Source organism: Podarcis melisellensis, assembly GCF_964234715.1.
Source record: "Podarcis melisellensis genome assembly, chromosome: 4".
NCBI lineage: Eukaryota > Metazoa > Chordata > Lepidosauria > Squamata > Lacertidae > Podarcis > Podarcis melisellensis.
Genome location: NC_138531.1, coordinates 76485187 through 76499042, shown reverse-complemented (window position 1 = coordinate 76499042; position 13856 = coordinate 76485187). Strand labels below are relative to the sequence as shown.

Below are 13856 nucleotides of genomic sequence, written 5' to 3'. Positions count from 1 at the left end.
ATTTATCTACTTGCACTTTGACATGCTTTCGAACTGCTAGGTGGGCAGGAGCTGGGACCGAACAACGGGAGCTCACCCCGTCGCGGGGATTCAAACTGCTGACCTTCTGATCGGCAAGCCCTGGGCTCAGTGGTTTAGGCCACAGTGCCACCTGCGTCCCAATCATGGAAAGAATAGGAGGATTCTATTAGCTTATTCTTGCAATGTTTTGTCTCCCTAAGACTTTCTTTTGTTGGCGCAATGCTTCCAATATGTGCAGAATAGATCATTAATTTACAAAGAGAGAGAGAGAGAGAGTGTGTAAATCCTTGAGAGTAGTCCTGGGCCTAATTTTTGCAGTGTTCCAGTGATGACTAAGTAGGAAGGACATCCTTTTATAAAATTCTGAAAAGTTTGAACGTTCTGAAGATAAGGATAGAGAGAAATATTCTCTCAAAGCTGGACACATTGGGTTGTCCAGCAAAACTGAATGGTAGGAGATTCAGGGCATCCCCAAAAAAGTATTTCTTCACATGAGGCATCATTAATTTATGTAACTCATCACAAGAAGATGCAGAGATTGAGTTAATGCAAATTGGTGATTGTGCACAGGATGGGATGGACAAGGGAAAAGAATGTGTAAAGGGATTGCAGGAGATGATGTAGAATGAGCCATGCAGAGTGTCAGGGTCAAGCTGTAGGCAGCTGCTAAGCAGAGACCAAGAACAAGCAAGAGAATGCGCTGGAGTCAATTTTATCATTGTAAAAGGCAAAAGCACAGCCTGAGCAGGACAAGTCTGGAAAATCTCTCACAAGTGGTTAGATTGACAGTTCACTACTGCGGCAAGGATGGGGTAACCTATGAGGAGCCAGTGTGGTGTAGTGGTTAAGAGCAGTATACTCGTAATCTGGGGAACCGGGTTCGCATCTCCGCTCCTCCACATGCAGCTGCTGGGTGACCTTGGGCCAGTCACACTTCTTTGAAGTCTCTCAGCCCCACTCACCTCACAGAGTGTTTGTTGTGGGGGAGGAAGGGAAAGGAGATTGTTGGCCGCTTTGAGACTCCTGAAGGGGAGTGAAAGGCGGGATATCAAATCCAAACTACTACTACTACTACTACTACTACTACTACTCTTCTTCTTCTTCTTCTTCTTCTTCTTCTTCTTCTTCTTCTTCTTCTTCTTCTTCTTCTATGTTCTTGGGGTTACAGCTTTCATCAGCCCTGACCATTGGCCATGCTGCACAAAAATAGCATTTAAATAGTATTCATTTCCTCCTAAAGGATGTACTTGGTATGGATTTCCCTTAAAACATACATTTGTGTATTCATTTTCCCTAATATGCATTTAAAAAATCTTTTTTTGCCAAGACTGGATCACAAAAATCATTAAAGTGCTTGGTACTATAACTGTATTCCAACTAAAATGACCAAAACGATGATTCTCTCTGGATTCTTATAATATTTTTGCTCAGGACGTTTTCCTCCAAGCCCACAGGGTGCAGAGTTGACAAGTTGGAGATACTACATCCTTCCCTTTTTTTTCTACATGAAGAACCCCCTTTCACTAGAATATATCATTAAACAGAATGTTCCCAATCTAGATATATGTGTCTTCCATACAAGTGCTAGGAGATGTGTGTACATCATGTACATCAACAAAGTGGTGTGTGTGTCTGTACAGCCGTCTATGTTGCCGTTATTTGGTATGCATCATTAAAGGTCATAAATGCAGAATTATCTGAGCCATGCCTAGCGAGCAGGTTCAAATTGCTTTTCTGATCCGGATGCCAGACTCAAATATTAGTTTCTGCTGCCATATGGCTGAGGGGGACAAAGCAGCTTGGCTGATTCCTGGCTGAGTGGTGTCATTTATAAGATGGAGTGGTCTTTCTCCAAATGACTGTTCATGGAGATTTGGAAAACTGTGTTGTTTTTCCTCCTCACTCTGGGTGGTTTATTTTTAAATTTGCCCAAAGTATTCTCTTTTTTAAAGAAAAGAAAGAAAAGAAAGCAATTATTAGTATTTTCCTGGCAAATTCATTTTAAGCATGGATGGACAAGGTTTTGTTTAAAAACTGCACAGCTCAGCCCCTGCAGCTGTGTACAATGGTCACAGGTCCACATTTTCAAAGTTAGCCATTCAATGTGTACACTGCTTTTAAATTTAATTCCACCAGCATCATTTGGGTATCTTTCTGGAACCACACCTTAGAATGGAAACAGGAACCATGCTCTGGGGGTTCAAGTGCTGCTTGACAAGTCATTTGAGAAACTGCTGCTTTGCTCCATAGTATTTATAATCTGGTGTTCTACAGAGATCTACTTTTTACTTGCTCTTCAAGAACTACTGAAGCCCCTGAGTAAGGTCATTGGGAGGTTTGGGGGTGAAGTGTCAACAATGGGCTGTCAGTACATGTGAGAGAAATTGGGTATTGTGGTAGCAAACACAGTTTCAACCAAGAAAAGCAAAAATGTGCTCCCTATGAAATTCAGAAATGTCAACTGCGGCAAAATGCTACCACTAGGGAGCTGATGTGGAAAGGTGTCAATAACATCCTACACCAGGTGTGGGGAACGTTTGGCTTGCTGGATACTGCTGAACTACAAGTCCCATCAACAGTAGCAAATATAGTCAATGGCAAGTGTTGATGGGAACTGTAGTTAGCAAAAGGTTCCCCACAAATGCTATTTTTACTCACATTTTCCCAAGACCCTCTGTGCTGCCCCCCCCAGTAAAATAAAAATGTCTGTGCGGCACAACACTTTGAATCCTGAAGGAATCAAAGGAAGAATGTGAAATCATGGTGAGTAGGGGAAATGTGCAAGAACACAAACACCGTTCAGTAGGGAAACTGGAACTAATGGCTCCCAGGCCAAAGTACCCAGTCTAAAGAAAGATGTCAGCACAGTATGTTATGGAATATGGTTTTGTTTAAACTTGTAACATACCATGAAATGCAGTGCACATGAGAGCACTGAATGAATCCCCCTGAGATTTTTTTTAACCACTTATTTAGATGTCTTGGGCATAATTAAGTATGATGTTAGTAGATCTTATGGGGTCAAGTTCAGCTTAAATGTGGTCTCCTCTGCAATATTTTGTAAACTTCCAGATGCAAACCACCCAAGCTAATAGCTAATAAAAACAAAACAAAAATGAAATAAAGAAAACAGAAGCATTAAAAAACCCCACACACATAGATTAAAATTTGCCAAGGGCACTGATTGTGGGGGAGGAGAGTAAATTTTGTGCAGGTGCTCCTTGGCCATCTCTGTTGTATAGAATTTCATTTCTGCCAGCTTTCTGGAATAGAGAACAAATGCAAGTCTGAGTAAAAAAAATAAAAAATAGATGTTCCTCATCAGTGGAGCTGTTTGTTAGCAGGGAGAAGAGCTGTAGCTCAATGGCAGCACATCTGCCTTGCACACAGCTGGCACCAGGTTCAATCCCCAGTATCTCCAGCTAGGGCTGGTCATGCCTGCTGTCTGAAACCCTGGAGACCCACTTCTGGTCAGTACAGGCCAGGCTTGGTGAACAAGATCTCACTCCACCCTGGAGCTGTAAGCTCCGCCCCCCCACACTGTGGGCCACTTTGATAGGTAGGTGAGAAAGCCCACCTGCCAACCACCTGATTATTTACCTGAGATAACCCTATTTCAAAGGAAAGAATTGAGAGCCTTTCCTTTATGCCTTTGCAGCCAGGCTGCAATGGCAAACTCAAGCTAGACTGCAAAGGAAGAGCCCTGAGGGATGTGGTGTTTGTAGCCCCCACTGCTCAGTTAATTGGGGCGGGCTGCAAACCCCATATTGGCAGGGATCAGTTCCACGTGGGCGATCCAGTCAGTAACTGGAGTGTAACCAATCCTAGTAGGCAAATCTCTTTTAAAAAGAACTTTCAAAGGCAGATTGTTTGTGGCATCACACCGGGGTGAGCTATCAAAAGACAAAACTCAGAAGGGTAGCTCCATTCATTTTGTTGTACCTAATATAGATATTTGGATCCCTGCCTAAGAGTTTAACTCTATATTTAAATCCCACTTATCTCCAGGGGGTTTAAATGCAACCAGCATTCCCTGGACTGAGGTCAATATATATCCTGCATAAACCTTTCCCAAACTACATTTATAGATGGAGTCCAGTCTGTAGGTCAGTGATAGAGCATCGGCTTTACATGCAGAAGGTCTCTGGTAGGATGGGATGTGACCCCTCCCCCTGAGAGCCTCTGTCATTCATTACAAACAATACTGAGCTAGATGGTCCAATAGCCTGACTCAGTATACAGGAAGGCAGTTTCCAATGTCCTTAATCCATCTGATCATTACTAAATCCCACTGGAGTTAGTGGAAGAGATTAGCAGCAACTAGCTAAAATTCCATTGGTTTCAGTGGGACATAGTCTGCAATCCTTTATACTCTTCCCTGGAAGTAAGCCCCCTTGAACTCAGTGGGGGCTGAGTAGACCCATAAAGGAGAATAAAGTTGGTCACTGAGTTGGATCAGAGCTCCTGAAGTGAAGTGCTGAGAGACATCTCACAGCACGAGAAGCAAACACATAATGTAGCTGATTGTACATAAATAGTGAGGGAGACTTGCTTCTCTTTACCAACTTTTAACCTACTGGCTAAACTTTTTCTGAAAACCAAAACAAGCATATTTACATCTGCAAAGTGACATTAAAACAGAGGATTATGTTAGCAACTGAGATTGTTTGAAAATGCCAAAGCTGATGCCTCAGCATTAAAGCTTGTGAGTCACAGGCTGCTTCTCTCAAGCTAGAACCCATCCTTCCACAGACGCCTAAATTTCACAAACCTCACAGATTCTGCGGCAAGACTGGAATTTCATCTTCAGTTTGTGGGAGTGGGGGGTGGGGATTGCCTCTGCCTTCTGAGGTTCTCAATACTGGCTAGATAAATTCCTTTGATTTGTGAACTGTTTGCAGAAAAGAATTTGCATCACGTGGTTATTTGTGGCTTGGCGCTCTCACTCGTTCTCTAGTTTCAAATACCAATATTCCTCCACTAACTTATAAATTCAAGGGTTTTATTCCCGGCATTTAGATACTGCAACCGGCTCTAGGTGCTCTAAAACAACACAAGGTATTTGACCATCTTGCTGTTGCAGTTTGAATCAGTGTGTAGAGTCAAAGGGTAGGAATATGAGAGGCAGTAAGTGGTCTAGAAGCAGCTAATACAGCAGTGTGATTGAACACAGGAAACTGCCTTAACATACCATTGGTCTATTTAGCTCAGCATTGCCTATACTGATCAGCAGATCTTCAGGGTTTCAGAGATTTTAGGGTTTCCCAGCCCTACCTGAATAAGCTGGAGGTTGAAAATGGCACTTTCTGCAAGCAAGGCAGACTCCCTTCCACTGAGCTACTGCCCTTCCCAAAAGTACAATATACTTTGCAGAATACACAATATACAATGCAGAATAGGAGTTGAGACTAAAGTAGCCATTTGTATGATAGTGACATAACACCTTTGGGGAAGAACTGTATTCTGACAGTCCTGTCACCATGCAGCATCCTAGCTCAACACTGTATTGTTTTTGACACCTGCTAAAAACTGTGCTTGTTTAGGCAAAACTTCTCAGGCATGTAATTTTATTGTGTATCTTTTTATATAAAAAAAACCTGCTGGTTTTTATTTATATTCTCACAAATTTTACTTCAATTTGTTCTTAATGCTTGATTTTTATCAGTATTTTTAAAATGAGCATTTTATATTGTTTTTGGTTCCATATTGCTAATATTGTTTTAGGTAAGCATGGCTGCCTGGCTGGCTGGGGCTAGTACCACTCAGGTGGTGAAGAGAACACTGCAATATTTTGTTGTAGGTCCAGCCTGAGTACGTACACACACACACATCCTTGAAATCTCTCTGTGGATAATATTATTATTTATGAAAATTTCTATACTACCCTTCAACCGAAAATCACAGGGCAGTTGTTTACATTTTGCCATGCTGGATGGAGCTTATGGGAATTGTATTTTGACAATAATTAACAAGCCCCATGTTGGCTCCCCATGCTGTAGGATCAGAGATATCTTCTCTTGCTTGTGGGCTTCCTAAGGGCCTCTGATTGGTCACTGCAGGAAACAGAATACTGCACTAGATAGGCATTCAGTCTGATCCATCGGGGCTCCTTCTATCCTCCTGTGGCACCATGTTCATCAGCTCAGTATCAGAGGTGGCTAATCTGTGGTCCTCCAACTCTCATCAGCCTCAGCTGACAGGCATGGTGGGAGCTGTCAGTCAGTAGCATCAGGCTAGCCAACCCTGCTCTATATTTAGACCCTCAAATCAACACACATAGCTTTGAAAAGGGCTACTTTTCTTTTTCTGCAGGAATCTGAATGAGAACAGGAAATATGAGGAAATATTCCTCTGGCTTATAATGAAAGCAGAATGATGATGCCTAATCTATAGAGACACAAGGTTGGATGCATACAATACAATATTTGGGTATCCCACAGATGTCTGCAGTTGTTTCAATTAAAAAAATATTTTAAACCCCCAGACCACCACATTGCAATAATCTAAAGATAAAAGTGGAAACAACAGAAGATCTTCCTGATACATTTCTTTTTTTGGAAGGAGAGCAACATCCTTGACTTCACAGGAAGCAAGGAAACAGATCATTAACACTGAAAATCCTGTACAGGGGATTTAGGGGAAGCAACTTCTGGAGGAAGGGCAGGATATAAATTTAATAAATAAATAAATAGAACTGCAAGGCTATATGGTTTGGAGCAGGGGAAGAGGAATGTGGTGGAATTCTTTGAGGAACAAAGTAAAAACCCCAAGTTACGGTAGTGAGAGAACTTTCTATGTTTTCTTTTTTAAAAATAATGATTAAATAACAACGATCCCAGGATGTTTCCTCCTGTGTGTTTTTTGTAGTCCATGATACTAGCGAAAAATGTTAGGTTAAATATTAAAAATTGGGGAAGAGGAGGTTGAGGGGTAGGGCATCATCTGTGCAGCATGTAGGTTGAGGCTGAGGATGCAGAAGGGTAGATAGGAACTGGTTTGTATATGTGAGTTTAACATTTGCTATATTGCATGTTGCCAGCTTCCCCACCCCCACCATCTGGGTCCCTTTTCTTCTGGTTACCCACCAGAACCTCCTCATAAGTTAAAAGCATGACTGAGACAGTGGGCCAGCACACATGGTACACATGCCTGCACCCCTGTATATTTGGTGTGGGTGAGTGTACATACACACTGATGCATGAGTGTGGAACTCCATGTGTCCTCAGCTGATCAGAACTTTAATATGGAAATGCTCTATCTATAACTGTTGATACATATTTATGTCGCTTTTCTCTGCTCATCAGAGAAGTGGCTGGTAGGGTGTGTGGTGCTCGGTCTCTTGACTACGACCTCTCTTCGCCTCTGACTGGCAGCAGCCATCCAGGGTCTCAGGCAGAAGTCTATCCCATCTCTTGCAACCTGAGATCCCTTTTCACTGTTAGTACCAAAGACTGATGAGGAACTTTCACATACAAACTGCATGCTCTAACACTGAAGTATGGTTTTCTACCCACAACCATACAAGCATGGAAGGATCTTACCTGCAGTATTTCTTATTTTGAAACCTTTTCCTCATTCACCCTCCTCAAATATCCCTCCCTCCCCGCTTGCCAACCAAGCTTGATCATCAGCAAATAATATGAAGGCCTAGTCTTGAAGGATAATACATTCAAAAATATCTTAGCTGTTTAGGCCTCAGCTTAATATCACATGTTCCATATAAGTACATATTTAATATTCTTAACAAGAAACCAAGACTGTCAAATACATTACTTAATCGGGACAATTTAATAAATTAATAGGCAATTTAAAGAAAATAACAAACCCTCTCAGGTGGCAGATTAATTATGGACTTACATTTCGCTGATCAAGAATAATTGGATTATGAATGTGGGCCAGAAGTAAGAGATCTATTTTCAGGGTCAATGGGTTTATCTTTCCACAAATGAGAATAATGTCTTTTGGTATGCATATCTAAGGCCATGTGGTCCAGAAGTCAAGGGAACAGTTCAGCTGGTTGCTTTGGAAGAATCTTCATAGGGTAACTTTCTCTCCCAACATTCATGTGGACAGTGAGTCTTCTGAAAGAAGCACAAAAATTGTGTTACCAAATCCTAAGAACTGCTAAAAATTTAATAAGCAATGTAACGACTCTTTGTCACAATATTAGACTTCTATCATGTGCCTAATGGCCTCGCCTTCAATGCATATCCAAATATTCAGCTTCCTGTGCCAACAAATTCCCACCAAATGGCATTATGCAACTATATTTCTAGCCTTCCAAAGAAATCAGTGGTTATTATTCATTTGCATACAGTGACCCATTTAAATTTGCACATAGTAAATTTAAATTGCCTATTGGCTAGCACTGAACTCAGCCTAATGATCCTGCTGGGGCCAAAAACAAACAATAACAACCCCAACACCGTCATTTGCAACCCTAAGTTCTAGCAGGGATTCCTAGATTTCAACACGGTCACCATGTTGTCAACAGTTACTCTCTCAATAGCTAAAGAAACAAAGAACCATCATTCTAGCTGTAAAAGTTTTCATTAAACAGTAAAATTAGCTGAAAATGGCTGACACGATTATGACTTGCTATTGACTTGGGTTTTTACTCCCCACACTCTGATTGCTGATATCTCTGGTGTCACTTGTTAAGCCCCTCACTTGTCACTTGTTAAAATCCTGTCAAGCCCTTAATGTGAGCAAACTGAAGTATTTTGGGAAAAAAAAGTTGGAGATTCTGTTACTTCAGCTACTCTGCTACTGAGCTGAACTTCCACTATGTTTTCTCTTGCCTTTTGTGATCAATGTAGGGTACACCTTGACACAGAAGGCCTTAAAGGATGAGAAGGATGAGAAGCCTGCAGCACTTAGTGTTGTGGACGGTGGGGGAGGGGATTAAAAAAAATTAATCCTCCTGTCAGACTGGGAATATCCCCTCAGTCACGCAGTTTAGGATATGCCACCATTCTTCAGCAGAGTTTCTTTTCTTTCAGCAAAGTAAGCAATTCATGTATATGTCAAACAAAGCTTTAATAATAAAGAAAAACTGTAACACAATAACATACACTCTGAGAGAAGCTAAAACAACATCCTGAGGCAAGAATGAGGCAAGAAGCAAGAATGACAGTTGGCCTCTGAACACACGAAGGGAGGGGCCAATTCCAGAGCACAATTCAAAAGCCCCGCCCACCAGGTGCCAGACATTCTACTATTCAAATGGGGCCTCAGTGTTTTTCTAACACTTAGGAGATCTTGGGAGGGGGGCACTGAGTAATTTTCTCTTCCTTCCTATCTTGGGAACCCTGGAGAGCAGAAGGCAAGGGAATGCATCTAGGGATTTGATCTGAGTGAATGGAAGGATAGTCTCTCCTGCTGTACAGTGGGGGGGGGGGGAATCAGTTTCAGCCGAAGTGTCACATTTTCTCGTGGGCATCTTTCTGGAGGGGTTGCATAACAGTGGCCCAGTGCAAAAGTGGGCGGAACAATGGATCTTTGTACAGTAGTTTTTATTCCAGTCTTTATTTATTATTCTACACTTACACGCACAAACATCCATCCTCTTTCCAGATAAGCAGGAGATGTTATCAGAGTCTAAGGACACATACCAGCCAAACAAATGCACTCCAGCATGGTGCTGCCTCTGGGTATGTGTTGGGGAGAGTCCATATAGAGAGGTTCTCTACATCTACTGTACAGGAAAACACCCTAGGCTTGGCAGAGTATATGGGAGTAGAGCAGGGCTGTCTGTGAAACTGTGGGGAGAGGGAGGCGTTGGGTGAATTGAAGCTCCTTGCCCTTGCTGACTCAACCAGAGTGGGTGAGGACAATCCTCAGAAGGTTTGCCTAGTGCTGAAGTTGCCCATCAGCAGACCCACTAAAATATACTCAGAGTCAAGAGTGGATTTCGTGCTCTTTTTTCAGCTCATAGTGGTGAGGAGGAATGGAAGTTCCCCCTGAATATCTGCCTTATATTCTTTAATTACACAATGGCTCCACGTGATTGGCTAATTCCGGATTCTCCTGTAGGCCAATCAGGTTGCGGATTCCCTTCCACCTGGAGCTGAATTGGGTGGCTCCTGTGGACCAATCAGACTGCTGCATTCTGGATCCTATTGTTCTAGGACCAATCAGACTGCTGCCTTTTGGATCCTATTCAACTCAGTACATAACACCCACCTGGTTGCAGTCTTCCCCATTGGGGCAGACTTTGCTCTTTCCAATTTCAGTATTGCCCTGTGCAAGGCCAAAATTTGCACCTGCCTCTTCTTACCTCCCATTCCCCTCAGTTCACTATGTCATCATTGCAATGCTCTGTGGCGCCCCCTAGGCCCGACACACAGTGTGACGGAACCAGTCGCGCTGCTCTAAATCCTCCTCTGTCCCCATTATGGTGAGATGTATTTCTATTTAAATTTTAATAATAATAATAATAATAATAATAATAATAATAATAATAATAATAATTTATTATTTGTACCCCACCCATCTGGCTGGGTTTCCCCAGCCACTCTGGGCGGCTTCCATAGAAACCAGAAAACACTAAAATATCATACATTAAAAACTTCCCTGAACAGGGCTGCCTTAAGATGTCTTCTGAATGTCAAGTAGTTGGGCGTTCCACAGGGCGGGCGCCACTACCGAAAAGGCCCTCTGCCTGGTTCCCTGTAGCTTTGCTTCTCGCAATGAGGGAACCGCAAGAAGGCTCTCGGCACTGGACCTCAGCGTCCGGGCAGAACAATGGGGGTGGAGACGCTCCTTCAGGTATACTGGGCCGAGGCCGTTTAGGGCTTTAAAGGTCAACGCCAACACTTTGAATTGTGCTCGGAAACGTACTGGGAGCCAATGTAGGTCTTTCAAGACCGGTGTTATGTGGTCTCGGCGGCCGCCCCCAGTCACCAGTCTAGCTGCCGCATTCTGGATTAGCTGTAGTTTCCGAGTCACCTTCAAAGGTAGCCCCACGTAGAGCGCATTGCAGTAGTCCAAGCGGGAGATAACTAGAGCCTGCACCACTCTGGCGAGACAGTCCGCGGGCAGGTAGGGTCTCAGCCTGCGTACCAGGTGGAGCTGGTAGACAGCTGCCCTGGATACAGAATTGACCTGCGCCTCCATGGACAGCTGTGAGTCCAAAATGACTCCCAATACGGACTTCTAAATTTGTGCCTATACACCTATAAATTTCATGCTAACCTGTATGCTGTTTTGTTGGCAATCTGTTTCCTTATCTTTTTTCTTTTGCAAATGCATAAATGCTTCATCCCTAAAGATGAAAATACCAAATCTTAATAGTGTCTCAGTTGCCTTGCTAGGACATCACCTCCTGGTGAACCTATGCAAAAAAAGATGACTGCAAAAAAGATTTCCTGTATTAAGGGGGGGCATCTCTCTACCACTAGCACTCATATGTGCTTTGAGATATGCAAAAATCTAATAAAAAAAAACACAGGGAAGCTGCAAGTCAATGGTTAGGGTTGCTGTGGCGAACAAATATGAGGCAGGCTGTGGAGCTACTATGTGCATCCTTGTATTTCAAAGATACTAAGTGACTCTGATTTTAGAAGGGGCTTAGGCCTATGCAAGCAGTTGGGGGCCTGTGGCTCTTTCATTCATTGGAATCTAGGTATTGCTTACTAGGGGCTGGTACAAATGGTGCACTGTTGCAAGGCCATGCGTCCTACTTTATAAAGGGGCAGTACTCTCTTTAAAGAGTTCTGGTGAAAGGATGATCAAACATGTCATTTGGGTTTCAAATCTTTCCACTCTCAAATTCAGTTTGCCACATTTCTGCCACAATTTGCAGTTTTATTTTTTTTTAATCCTCAAAAACCGGTTCAGTACTTAAGTGCAGTTTCCCCCCGGTACTCACATTTTTGTGTGCAGTTTTGGCAAATAGAGACTTTTTGTTTTCGCAAATGATCGTTGCTAACATAGTTCATTTTTGTATCTTATTTTTTTTTCAAATAACGATCATTGCATTTTTATGCACACGTATGAATTTTAGTTCACACTACTTGGTTGGGAAACCGCATTGCAAAATCCAGAGAAGTTTGGATTTCAAAGGGTAGCTGGGTTTCAATTTGCTCGTGCTTAGTTTGAGAGGTGTGAATTATGTCATTTCTTGGTAAAATGCAAACAGAATTGAATTTCTCCCCCCTCCCTGTGAGAGCACAGCCCTCTGTTTGAAGGCATTCTCTGTTTGAATGGTAGTCTAGTCCACGTCTGGTATAAAGATAAGCATCCGTAAGAAGGGAGGACAGGAGTGGCCTTGAAGCTGCCCATCAACCATTAGCCCCTTGATAGCAGACTGAGCAGGCAACCAGGTCTCTCGGTCACAGCCTTCAGAACTTCATAACTTCTTTTTTTATTTTTTAAAAAGCACATTCTCATTGCATCCAACCCCTTCTCCCCATATTAATAAAGTTACATATTAGTACAAGATAATTAGTTGGGGTGGGGAAGTTTAGTGCGCTTGATGTTTTATATATTTCCCCCACTTAGTCATTCCACAAATCCAGTAATTCTCAGTGGATCTGTCAGTGACTCACTGGGGATTTAAACGGGTTTTGACCATAAAAAGACTGCTCAGATTTCTCATGAGAGATCACAAAGACTGTCAAAAGTCACTGGCTTTATTCAGTTTCCACATGCTCATTCAAGTCCACCTCCTGTGCTGGAAAGTTAATACATGAAGTGGGATTTTTTAATATATTTTTTTTAGTATAGTTGCTTTTCAAATCATGTTTGTCAAGGATTCCCTTTGATCTAAAGGTTTTGTGAGCAAACAATGTGGTTTTGTGACTAATTTTTTTCCTTTTCCTTTTTAAATGCTACATAAATAAATCCCTTGCCAATCCATCTGGATGTGAATCCTTAGTATTCCAGGCTGTACATTGAGATACATTTTACTGTGTGATCCTGTGCTTGTGTAGTCTGAAGCAAACCCCTTTGAATCTGATGGTACTCCTTTTAAATGTGCTCCGGGCTCTAGTTATTATTATTAGTATCAGTGCTTTTTTATGGGGGGATGCAGGGATATGCATACCCCTAAACATTTTGTGAATCTAAGTTTGGCCTCATTGAGGGGCAGCATTTCAAAATGAGTGGGAAAATGAGAGTACCCCTAAACAATTTTTTTTTAAAAAAGCACTTATGATGATGATGATTAGGAACCGGGCAGTGGCGTCCACCCTATGGAACACCCTCCCATCGGATGTCAAGGAGATAAGTAACTGGGGGTGGAAAGAGCTGTGAAAATAATAATAATATAATTTATTATTTATACCCCGCCCTTTTGGTTTTTGGAAAGGGGCCATGGTTGGTGGGGTTGGAGAACAATGAGAGCAGGGTCAGCAACCCCTTGTGTTTGTTTGTGTGTGTGTGCTCAAGCACTTTGCAAATGAATTACTATACCATATCAGATTTCCTTTCATATTAACCTCAATTTATGAACATAAACTGGTAGGATTTTTCTAAAATACCATATTGGCCTCACTCCGATATGGATATGGATGCCTATCACTTTGAAAGTTTATTTAATTACTACCTTGAATGTTAGAGATTAACCCTCTGTCATTTAAGCCACATCAATGATATAAGACTGGTGTGAGTTTTTGCTTCTTTTTGCTTAAAGAAAACACTGAATTCATTTTCCCGTACAGAATCAAAACCATTTGGAAGCTTGTTTCAATTCAGTCCCTTCCTCAGAAGACTCTTTAACACGCAGCAGAAAAAAGAGCTATTTAATTTCACACTCAGCTAATCCTTTAATTATTTTCTTCCGCACAGAATGGAAAAGTCTATTAGGTCCATAATAAAATAAAAAATAAGTT

At 42.0% G+C, this 13856-nt stretch overlaps 1 long non-coding RNA gene across 2 annotated transcripts; it reads right to left on the bottom strand.

The window, feature by feature from the left end:
* Positions 1–7790: 7790 nt before the first annotated feature.
* Positions 7791–9270, bottom strand: LOC309368995. 2 transcript variants are annotated; one of them, XR_014167981.1, is made up of 2 exons: positions 8848–9270; positions 7791–8102 (listed from the first exon to the last, which is right to left on the bottom strand). It is a non-coding gene; the product is annotated as an uncharacterized lncRNA (long non-coding RNA). The 2 variants fall into 2 exon arrangements; XR_014167982.1 differs by having other exon boundaries at positions 9096–9270.
* Positions 9271–13856: the final 4586 nt, after the last annotated feature.